The sequence below is a fragment of the Pseudorasbora parva genome, chromosome 7, assembly GCF_024679245.1.
Source record: "Pseudorasbora parva isolate DD20220531a chromosome 7, ASM2467924v1, whole genome shotgun sequence".
In the NCBI taxonomy this organism is placed as follows: Eukaryota; Metazoa; Chordata; class Actinopteri; order Cypriniformes; family Gobionidae; genus Pseudorasbora; species Pseudorasbora parva.
The window spans coordinates 51,600,085-51,611,900 of NC_090178.1; positions in this window are offsets into that span (position 1 = coordinate 51,600,085).

An 11,816-nucleotide genomic window follows, 5' to 3' on the forward strand; every position below is an offset into this window, starting at 1 on the left:
CCATTCCACTGACCGCTTTGAAATAGTATGGGATCTATATTGTCTCCCACCAACTCTCCCTCTATTTTTATGAATCTTTTTAGGCGTTATGTTATTTATTATATTATATTATTTATTTATTTATCTTTATTGATATGTTTGTATGAGTTAATGCATGTATTTATTTGTTTGTATATTTGTTAATTGATTTATTAATCTTTTTTTCTCCCTTTTTCCTTTTCTTCTAGGTCCAGTTCAATGTAAAAGTTTTGAAGGGATCCCAAAACCTGGTGTTGTGCTGACCTCTAGTGTTCAGAGAGGTGTTCTGACCTCTCAGCACATGTGCAGGTAAGTATTAAAAGGGTCAAGGGTCAATCTTTACCATAGACTGGCAAAAGGAGTACACGGGCAGAAATGAAGAGGTAAACCCGTTGAATTTAATTACAAATATATTTATTTACTCAATTTAATCCAGGTAGCGTTTGCTGTATGAAAAAGCGGGCTATTTGAGCTGAGGGTTATTTTAAGCAGGGTAGTTTTATTGCTAGGGTTCCCTTGGGTAGGTTTTAGGGTTCTGTGTGGTGTTGGTCAGTCCAGGGTTATTTTGGGTAGGGTTAGGTGATGAAAAGGGTCCAGATGTCCAGGGTTATTTCGGGTAGGGTTAGGTAATGAGAGGGTTTAGATGTCCAGGGGTTTCTTTTGGGTAGGGTTAGGTGATGAGAAGGGTTAAGATGTCCAGGGTTATTTCGGGTAGGGTTAGGTAATGAGAGGGTTTAGATGTCCAGGGTTATTTCGGGTAGGGTTAGGTAATGAAAAGGGTAAAGATGTCCAGGGTTATTTTGGGTAGGTTTAGGTGAGAAGAGGGGTCAGATGTCCAGATGGTGGTGAGGGGTAGGTTTTTGGAGGTGCCGTGTGCCAGTCAAGAGGATCTTGACCTCTTAGGTTTCGTTCAGACCCCTGGGGAAGCGTGTGTCCAAACGTTTAATCCACAACGCTTCTATTTTGAGTCGATCACTGAAGGCATAATGGTCAGCTCTGATTATCTGCGTGATCTGCTTCGGTAAGTTAGAAAGGGCTGGGGTCCAATCTGAATTTTCAGTGAAGGGAACATTTTGTTTTTGTGTCTTTTTTCCTTCAAAAAAGGTTTCCAGTTGGACCCTTCTGTGGTAGGCCTGCATGTCTTTTAATTATTTAATTTTTTGTGTTTTAACTCCCCTAGGTGTCGGAATAAAAGAAAGACCTTTGAGCAGAACCGCACGTTGATCTTTGGATAATTTAAATTTCTTTAAGAGATTAATAATTAGCTTGTTTGATTCCTGTTTTGGACTCTTATCAATCAGCAGTTTAAATGCGTTTTCCAATGCTGTAACATGGCTTTGGCTGTCAGGGCCTTCCAGTGTATCCCATCATTTTCTACAATAAACTGTTCGATGGGGAGTGGTGGGATATGACCGGTGATTTTCTTTATGTGGTTGTTTAGGTGTTCGATCATCATTTGCTCATACAGTGGAAGTGTTCTGGCAAAATTGATGAGCGGGAAGAATACTTCCGTGTTGGGAAGTCTCTTGGTAACAGCCCTGCAGGCCTTTTGCAGTTCAGTGATGGCCGCAATCCTGTATCTCTGTTGTCTGTTATTGAATCCAAAAGACAGGATAATTTTTTCAGGTTCAACTTCAATTGTGGCTTTTTCAATTAAATTAGCCGCATGTTGTAGTTTAGCACCTGGAAAGCTATCGACCTGAAGGTCAGGGCAGTTATAGGTCGGCAATCTGGACACGTTGGAGTCTCCTATTATAACATATTTTTTGTTTAGAGTGAGACTCCAATCGGACATTTTTTTGCCCGTGTTTATATGTCTTGTTGGTCCCGTTGTCGGGTCATCATTAGTAGGGGCTGATATCTGCACATTTGTGACCTCTGCCTCATTTATATTAATAGGTGCTATCATTAGGGGGAGATTTTCAGTCATTTCTTCATTTCTGTTATCTTGTTGACCCTCTAGTGCTGTTGTCCCAGAAGAGTATTCTGCATTATTTACTCTGCCCATATCTGTGTAGGGTGTGAGAGGGATTTTTTCAAGTAAGGCCTTTCTGGGCCTCGGTTGAGGAGTGTAGTGTGAGGTGCTGGCTTCACACTGTTCAATCTCTACTGTGGTTTCTTTTGGGGCATCTAAGTTCTGAGGGGGTTCATCCCCTTCTTTAAGGAACCTGGATAGAGGTGAGAGGCCTCGTATGGGTGCCTCTGTGCTTTCAGCATACAAGGAAGAGCTCATCAAAGATGAGTGATCTGAGCCTCTGCGGGCTAATTGCACTGGCGGTGCCACGGGTGAGCTTTCCTCATTGTTAGGCTCTTTCTCGGAAACAACAGGTTCTTTTTCTAATATCACCTCATGGTGCGGTGACATGTTCATATCAGCGCGTTGTGGCCCTTCACTGGAAATGGTGGGCATATGATCAGGCAGAACTGCTTGGACTCTGCGGGGACCAGTTATTCTTTGTATTCTAGGGGAAGGAACTGGGGCCTGTATGGGCCTGAGTATGACCTCTGGGTCTAATGGATTACGCTCAACCTCTTCCTCATCCTCCTCATCAAAAGACCAGTCCCCACGATTTTTTGGTGGGCTCACTGAGGTTGGTACTGTTAGCAATGAGGGTGATGTTTGGACTTCTATGTGTTGTACACCTTTTTTAGGGCGTACAGAGACCTGTGGTGGAATCAGGGAAGGAGGACCCCGAAACCGAGTAGGAGGAGAGGTGGAAGGAGTAGCAGGCCTTGTTGCTGCTACTTGTGCATATGTACGAGGGCTTGATGCCTCTCTGGTGACCGGGTTTGTTGGGTTTTGAGTCACAGTTTCTATTTCGAATAGTTCTGCTATTATAAGAGCTTCTGCCTGTTCGACAGTGTCGGTGCTCACTTTGCCCCTATAATTTTTATCAGTCCAGGTTGAAGCCACCTCAAACGCCTGAGGCCAGTCTGCCTGGTCGGTTTGTTCGCGGATTTCTTTTAAGGTAACTTCAATCAAGGACTCGTAGTGTTGTTCTAGGACCAACTGGGTTGTATATGACCAGTTTTTTGCATTTCCCTCTAATAACTGGTTGACTTGTTCAGCTGGGAAGGCCGGTTTCACTGTGTTGACCAATAAATTGGTCAGTCTCTGAAAGGTGATGGGCTGGTTTCCTTCGACTTTGGTCGTTACATTGCCCAAGTGATGAACAAGTCTAATCAGTCGGTACATTAATTTAATGGCATTTTTGAGCTTGGGAGGGGCTGGGATGAAGTCTGTATTCTGATATGATGTTCTATTGTTTGTTTGATTCTGTTTTGCCCTGTCTGTGTTTTTCTGAGAGTAATTTTGTGTGTTTCTATTGTTTTTAGGTCCTTTTGTGCTGGGGAGGACAACATCTCCATCATGGTGAGATGAAGCTCTGGGATATGCGACCTGTCTGGGTCTCTGCTCATCATAATATTCTTTTCTGTTGTTGTAATTTTCAAATTTGTTTCTGTACTGAGTGGTTCTATTTTTCTGATTGCGATTTTCTTGGATCTCTTTGTTGTAGGGTCTGTATGGACCTGGGACAGATCTGTGAAAATTTTGAGCTGCATAGTATTTATTATTGTTGTTTTTGTACAGATTCTGTGTGTATCTGTGTGGGCCATTAGGTGCCTCATTCATTCTCTGTACATACCCTCTTTTTGGAGGGTATGTGTATTTAGGACGAGAATAAAAATTATCATTCCTTCTCGTTCTATAGTCGGGTGTTCCATCTCTCTGCCTTGGGCGAGTATATGATGCTGGACGTTGTCCAGCTCGTCCCCTAAGGCTTTCCATAATTTAACACACCGACAAGGTGACAGAGAATGAGAATAAACCAAGGTTTGTTGTAAATGAATCAAATAAATGCAGCAGATGGAATGGTGCAAGTGAAAATAATGGCAATAAAGTGAAAATAATGGATATAAAGAGAAAATAATGAATTGAAAAATAAAATAAAATAAAATAAAATGAGGAAAATAAAAGGTCTTTTTTGTATTTGGTTCAGTTCAAGCCAAATCGCGACGTTTCGGTACAATTAGTACCTTCTTCAGGCTGGCTTGAATAAATTTATATAAAATATACCGGTATAATATTGAGAATAAATGAATAATATAGCGAAGCAATGAATGGAATAGCAGTTTGTAGAGAATCAACCGTCCGTGGCAGTAGTAACTCAGCGAGTGAGCCGCGGAGGCGTCGCGGACCTTTAAAAAGCACGCTCGTGTGGGCGTGGCCTGGTCCGTGTTAAAAGTGCTAAAATAAGCCTTTCCAAACTCGCAAAAAATCCAAAAAGTGCTCGAATTGTTGCAGGAGATGTTTAGTAAGATGATACAATTGGAGATTAATTTTAAGGTGATGTTTTAAGCTTATTTTGCTGTTTTGTAGCTGATGTATAAACGGTTGACGTCACTTGTTGAGTTGCGTCTTTTGAAAAACGTCTCCTCGTTGAATTTTATGAATGGGTGACGTCACTGCCTTTTCGAACATGAAGTTGCATTTTTTGAAAAATGCATCCTATATCCCATTGTATTTAACCGAAAATAAGGTTTTTATGCATGTTTGAGAGTTGAGAAAAAAATAAAATCTCCAAAATGTGTTGAACTGTGAAAATGTGTCTTGTGATTTTTTTAATATTAATTTAAACCATAATTTCCAGCATGTTTTTTATCTCTTGTGAATATATAATCACTGTATGTGTTTTTCCATAATAAAGCCTACTCATGATGAAGTATACCTGTATACACACATTAGATTTATTTATTTATGTGTGTATATAATGTAATTTATTCTTATGATATATTGTTTGTACACCATTCATGTGGTGTTTTATAGGAAAGATAGGGACAGAAGGTCTTGAGAGTCCAACTTGATCCCAACCATTATCAAAGTTCAGAGAAGGAGGCACGGGCTGGATTAGGTTTTCTGTATTTCCAGCCATCGGGTTCCAGGGAACCCGATGACGGTTGTGCACTGGCCATCCATTCCACTGACCGCTTTGAAATAGTATGGGATCTATATTGTCTCCCACCAACTCTCCCTCTATTTTTATGAATCTTTTTAGGCGTTATGTTATTTATTATATTATATTATTTATTTATTTATCTTTATTGATATGTTTGTATGAGTTAATGCATGTATTTATTTGTTTGTATATTTGTTAATTGATTTATTAATCTTTTTTTCTCCCTTTTTCCTTTTCTTCTAGGTCCAGTTCAATGTAAAAGTTTTGAAGGGATCCCAAAACCTGGTGTTGTGCTGACCTCTAGTGTTCAGAGAGGTGTTCTGACCTCTCAGCACATGTGCAGGTAAGTATTAAAAGGGTCAAGGGTCAATCTTTACCATAGACTGGCAAAAGGAGTACACGGGCAGAAATGAAGAGGTAAACCCGTTGAATTTAATTACAAATATATTTATTTACTCAATTTAATCCAGGTAGCGTTTGCTGTATGAAAAAGCGGGCTATTTGAGCTGAGGGTTATTTTAAGCAGGGTAGTTTTATTGCTAGGGTTCCCTTGGGTAGGTTTTAGGGTTCTGTGTGGTGTTGGTCAGTCCAGGGTTATTTTGGGTAGGGTTAGGTGATGAAAAGGGTCCAGATGTCCAGGGTTATTTCGGGTAGGGTTAGGTAATGAGAGGGTTTAGATGTCCAGGGGTTTCTTTTGGGTAGGGTTAGGTGATGAGAAGGGTTAAGATGTCCAGGGTTATTTCGGGTAGGGTTAGGTAATGAGAGGGTTTAGATGTCCAGGGTTATTTCGGGTAGGGTTAGGTAATGAAAAGGGTAAAGATGTCCAGGGTTATTTTGGGTAGGTTTAGGTGAGAAGAGGGGTCAGATGTCCAGATGGTGGTGAGGGGTAGGTTTTTGGAGGTGCCGTGTGCCAGTCAAGAGGATCTTGACCTCTTAGGTTTCGTTCAGACCCCTGGGGAAGCGTGTGTCCAAACGTTTAATCCACAACGCTTCTATTTTGAGTCGATCACTGAAGGCATAATGGTCAGCTCTGATTATCTGCGTGATCTGCTTCGGTAAGTTAGAAAGGGCTGGGGTCCAATCTGAATTTTCAGTGAAGGGAACATTTTGTTTTTGTGTCTTTTTTCCTTCAAAAAAGGGTTAGGGTTAGGGTTAGGGTTAGGGTTAGGGTTAGGGTTAGGGTTAGGGTTAGGGTTAGGGGTTAGGGTTAGGGTTAGGGTTAGGGTTAGGGTTAGGGTTAGGGTTAGGGTTAGGGTTAGGGTTAGGGTTAGGGTTAGGGTTAGGGTTAGGGTTAGGTTAGGGTTAGGGTTAGGGTTAGGGTTAGGGTTAGGTTAGGGTTAGGGTTAGGGTTAGGGTTAGGGTTAGGGTTAGGGTTAGGGTTAGGGTTAGGGTTAGGGTTAGGGTTAGGGTTAGGGTTAGGGTTAGGGTTAGGGTTAGGGTTAGGGTTAGGGTTAGGGTTAGGGTTTAGGTTTAGGGTTAGGGTTAGGGTTAGGGTTAGGGTTAGGGTTAGGGTTAGGGTTAGGGTTAGGGTTAGGGTTAGGGTTAGGGTTAGGGTTAGGGTTAGGGTTAGGTTAGGGTTAGGGTTAGGGTTAGGGTTAGGGTTAGGGTTAGGGTTAGGGTTAGGGTTAGGGTTAGGGTTAGGGTTAGGGTTAGGGTTAGGGTTAGGGTTAGGGTTAGGGTTAGGGTTAGGGTTAGGTTTTCTGTATTTCCAGTCATCGGTTTCCGAAGATCCCGATGACGGTTGTGCACTGGCCATCCATTCCACTGACCGCTTTGAAATGGTATGGGATCAGTATTGTCTCCCACCGACTCTCCCTCTATTTTTATAAGTCTTTTTAGGTGTTATATTAATTATTAGTCTATTTATCTTTATGGACATATGTATGCTTGTATGAGTTAATGCATGTCTTTATTTATTTGTATATTTATTAATTAATTTATTAATCTTTTTCTCCCTTATTCTCTCCTCAAGGTCCAGTTCAATGTAAAAGCTCTAAGGAAATCCCAAAACCTGGTGCTATGCTGACATCTAGTGTTCAGAGAGGTGTTCTGACCTCTCAACACATGTGCAGGTAAGTTTTAAAGGGTCAAGGGTCAATCTTTACAACCTAGACTGGCAAGAGGAATAGCCGGGCAGAAACGAAGGGGTAAGTCCGTTAAATTGAATGATAAATATATTTATTTAATCCAAGCGGGCTATTTGGGCTGAGGGATATTTTATTTTTATTTTAAGCCGTGTTGTTTTTTTGCCAGGGTTCCCTTGGGTAGGTTTTAGGGTTCTGTTGGTGAATCCAGGGTTGTTTTGGGTAGGGTTAGGTAATGAGAGGGTTTGGATGTCCAGGGTTATTTTGGGTAGGGTTAGTTGATGAGAAGGGTTCAGATGTCCAGGGTTATTTTGGGTAGGGTTAGGTGGAGGGAGAGGTCAGATGTCCAGGGCTATTTTGGGTAGGGTTAGGTGAAGGAAGGGGTCAGATGTCCAGGGCTATTTTGGGTAGGGTTAGGTGAAGGAAGGGGTCAGATGTCCAGGGTTATTTTGGGTAGGATTAGGTTAGAAAAGGGGTCAGATGTCCTGGTGGCAGTGACGGGTAGGTTTTAGGTTTTGGGTTTTTGCAAGTTAGCAGTTTAAATGCGCTCTCCAATGTTGCAGCATTGCTTTGGCTGTCTGGGCCTTCCAGTGTATCCCGTCACTTTCAACAAAGAATTGTTCAATGGGGAGCGGTGGGATATAACTGGTGTTTTTCTTTGTGTGGTTGTTTAGATGTTCAATCATCATTTGCTCATACAGTGGAAGCGTTCTAGCAAAATTGATGAGGGGAAAGAATACTTCCGTGTTGGGAAGTTTCTTGGTGACAGCCCTGCAGGTCTTTTGCAGTTCAGTAAAGGCCGCAATTGTGTACCTCTGTTGTCTATTGTTGAATCCAAAGGATAGGATGATCTTTTCAGGTTGAACTATAATTGTGGCCCTTTCAATTAAATTAGCCGCATGTTGTAGTTTGGCTCCCGGAAAGCTATCGACCTGTAGGTCAGGGCAGTTGTGGGTAGGCAGTCTGGATATGTTAGAGTCTCCTATTATAACATATTTTTTGTTTAAGGTGAGACTCCAATCTGACATTTTTTTGCCCGTGTTTATGTGTCTTATGGGCCCAGTTGCCGGAACATCACTGGCAGGGATTATAATCTGCCCCTTTGTGACCTTGGTTTCATTTGCGTTTGTATTAATAGGTGCTGTCACTGGGAGGAGATTTGTGGTTGTTTCTTCATTTCTATTATATTGGCCCTCTAATGTAGTCGTCACCGAAAGGTCTTCGGCATTATTTTTTCTACCCATGTTTGTGTGGGGTGTGAGAGGGATTTTTTCAAGTAAGGCCTTTCTGGGCTTCGGTTGAGGAGTGTAGTATGAGGTGCTGGCCTCACCCTGTTCAACCTCCACTGTATTTTTTTGTGGAGCCCCCAAGTTGTAAAAGGATTCATCCCCTTCTTTAAGACACCTGGAAAGAGGTGAGAGGCCCTGTATGGGTGCCTCTGTGCTTTCAGCATATAAAGAAAAACTCATCAGAGATGAGTGATTTGAGTCTTTGCGGGCTGGTTGCACTGGTGGTATCATGGGTGAGCTTTCCCCATTATCAGGCTCTGTCTCAGGAATAACTGGTTCCTTTGCAAATGTCACCTCCTGGTGCGGTGACACATTAATATTAGCGCGTTGTGGCGCTTTGCTAAAAATGTTGGGGACACTATCAGGCAGAATTTCTTGGACTCTGCGGGGACTAGTTATTCTTTGTGTTCTAGGGGAAGGAATTGGGGCCTGTATGGGCCTAAGTATGACCTTTGGGTCCAATGGGTTGTGATACACTTCATCCTCATCCTCCTCATCAAAAGACCAGTCTCCACGGTGTTTTGGCGTGCTCACTGGGGTTCTTATTGTTTGGATTTCTATGTGTTGTACACCCTTTTTGTGGTGCACAGAAACTTGTGGTGGTATCAGGGAAGGGGGACCCTGAAACCTGGTGGGAGGAGAGGTGGAAGGTGTAGCGGGCCTTGTTGCTGCTACTTGGGCATATGTACGAGGGCTTGATGCCTCTCTGGTGACCGGGTTTGTTGGGTTCTGAGTCACTGTTTCTTCTCTGAAAAGTTCATCTGTGATAAGAGCTTCTGCCTGTTCGACAGTTTCAGTGTTGATTATGCCCCTATAATTTTTTTTAGTCCAGGTTGAAGCCACATCAAACGCTTGAGGCCAGTCTGCCTGGTCGGTTTGTTCACGGATTTTTTTCATGGTAACTTCAATCAGGGAATCGTAATGTTGTTCTAGGACTAATTGAGTTGTGTACAACCAGTTTTTTGCGTTTCCTTTCAGTAACTGATTGACTTGCTCGTCTGGGAAGGCCGGTTTAACCGTGTTGACCAGTAAGTTGGTCAGCCTCTGAAAGGTGATGGGTTGGTTTCCTTCGACTTTCGTCGTCACTTTCCCCTGGTGATGAACAAGTCTAATCAGTTGGTACATTAATTTGATAGTGTTTTTGAGTTTGGGAGGGGCTGGGATGAAATCTGTGTTCTGATGTAGTGTTCTATTGTTTATTTGATTCTGTTTTGTCCTGTCTGTGTTTTTCTGGAAGTAATTTTGTGTGTTTCTATTATTTTTAGGTTCTTTTTCGCTGGGGAGGACAACATCTTGGTCATGATATGGTGAGGTTCTGAGGTGTGCGACCTGTCTTGGTCTCTGCTCATCGTGATACTCTTTTTCATTGTGGTGTTCAAATTCATTACTGTACTGAATGGTTCTATTTCTTTGTTTAGTGTGAGGTCTGTATGGACCTGCATCATATCTGTGAGAGTTGCGCACCTCTCTCTTAAGGTGAAATGAATCCTTCAGAGAATTATGTTGAGCTGCATATTGTTTGTTTTTGTTGTTTTCATTCAGATTCCATGTGTATTTGTGTGGATCATTGAATCTAACATTCATTCTCTGCACATGTCCTCTTTTTGGAGGGTCTGTGTTTTTAGAATGAGAGGAAAAATTATCATTCCTTCTCATTTTATAGTTGGGTGTTGTCTCTCTCTGCCTTGGGCGAGTATATGGTGTAGGACGTTGTCCAGCTCGTCCCCTAAGGCTTTCCATCATTTAACACACCAACAAAGAAATAGAGAATGAGAAATAATCAAGATTTTTGTGAATGAATGAAATAAATGCAGCGAGTAGAAAGGTATAATTGAAAATAATGGATATAAAGTGAAAATAATGGATATAAAGAGAAAATAATGGATTGAAAATTGAAAAAAAATTGAAGAAAATACAAGGTCTTTTTTGTATAAAGTTCAGTTCAAGCCAAATCGCGACGTTTCGGTACAATTAGTACCTTCTTCAGGCTGGCTTGAACAAATTTTTATAAAATACCGGTATAATATGAAGAATCAATGAATATAATATAGAGAAGCAATGAATATAATAGCAGTTTGTAGAGAATCAACCGTCCGTGGCAGTAGTAAATCAGCGAGTGAGCCGCGGAGGCGTCACGGACCTTTAAATGGCACGTTCGTGTGGGCGTGGCCTGTCCCGTGTTAAAAGTGCTAAAATAAGCCTTTTCTAAACTCGCAAAAAATCAAAAAAGTGCTCGAATTTTTGCAGGGGATGTTTTGTAAGATGATTCGATCGGAGATTAATGTTAAGGTGATGTTTTAAGCCTGTTTTACTGTTTTGTTGCTGAGTAAACCGTTGGCGTCACTTGTTGAGTAGCGTCTTTTGAAAAACGTATCCTCGTTGAGTTTTGTGAATGGGTGACGTCACTGCCTCTTCGAACATATAGTTGCATTTTTTGAAAAATGTATACTGCCTCTACCCCATGTATTTGAGGGAAAATAATGTTTTTGGACATGTTTGAGAGTTGAAAAAAAATTAAATAAAATCTCCAAAGTGTGTTGGACCATGATAATGTGTCTTGTGATTTTTTTGATTCATATAAATCATATTATTCAGCATGTGTTTTCTATCTATTATGAATGTATAATCACTGTATGTGTTTTTTCCTTAATGAGGCCTGATTATGATGAAGTATACATGTATACACACATTAAATTTATTTATTTGTGTGTGTGTGTAGGTAGTAATTTGTTCTTCTGATATAATATTTTATTTATTTATATACCATTTATGTGGTGTTTTATGGGACAGAGAGGGACAGAGGGTCTTGAGAGTCCAAACTGATCCCAACAATTATCAAAGTTCAGAGAAGGAGGCACGGGCTGGGTAAGGTTTTCTGTATTTCCAGTCATCGGTTTCCGAAGATCCCGATGACGGTTGTGCACTGGCCATCCATTCCACTGACCGCTTTGAAATGGTATGGGATCAGTATTGTCTCCCACCGACTCTCCCTCTATTTTTATAAGTCTTTTTAGGTGTTATATTAATTATTAGTCTATTTATCTTTATGGACATATGTATGCTTGTATGAGTTAATGCATGTCTTTATTTATTTGTATATTTATTAATTAATTTATTAATCTTTTTCTCCCTTATTCTCTCCTCAAGGTCCAGTTCAATGTAAAAGCTCTAAGGAAATCCCAAAACCTGGTGCTATGCTGACATCTAGTGTTCAGAGAGGTGTTCTGACCTCTCAACACATGTGCAGGTAAGTTTTAAAGGGTCAAGGGTCAATCTTTACAACCTAGACTGGCAAGAGGAATAGCCGGGCAGAAACGAAGGGGTAAGTCCGTTAAATTGAATGATAAATATATTTATTTAATCCAAGCGGGCTATTTGGGCTGAGGGATATTTTATTTTTATTTTAAGCCGTGTTGTTTTTTTGCCAGGGTTCCCTTGGGTAGGTTTTAGGGTTCTGTTGGTGAATC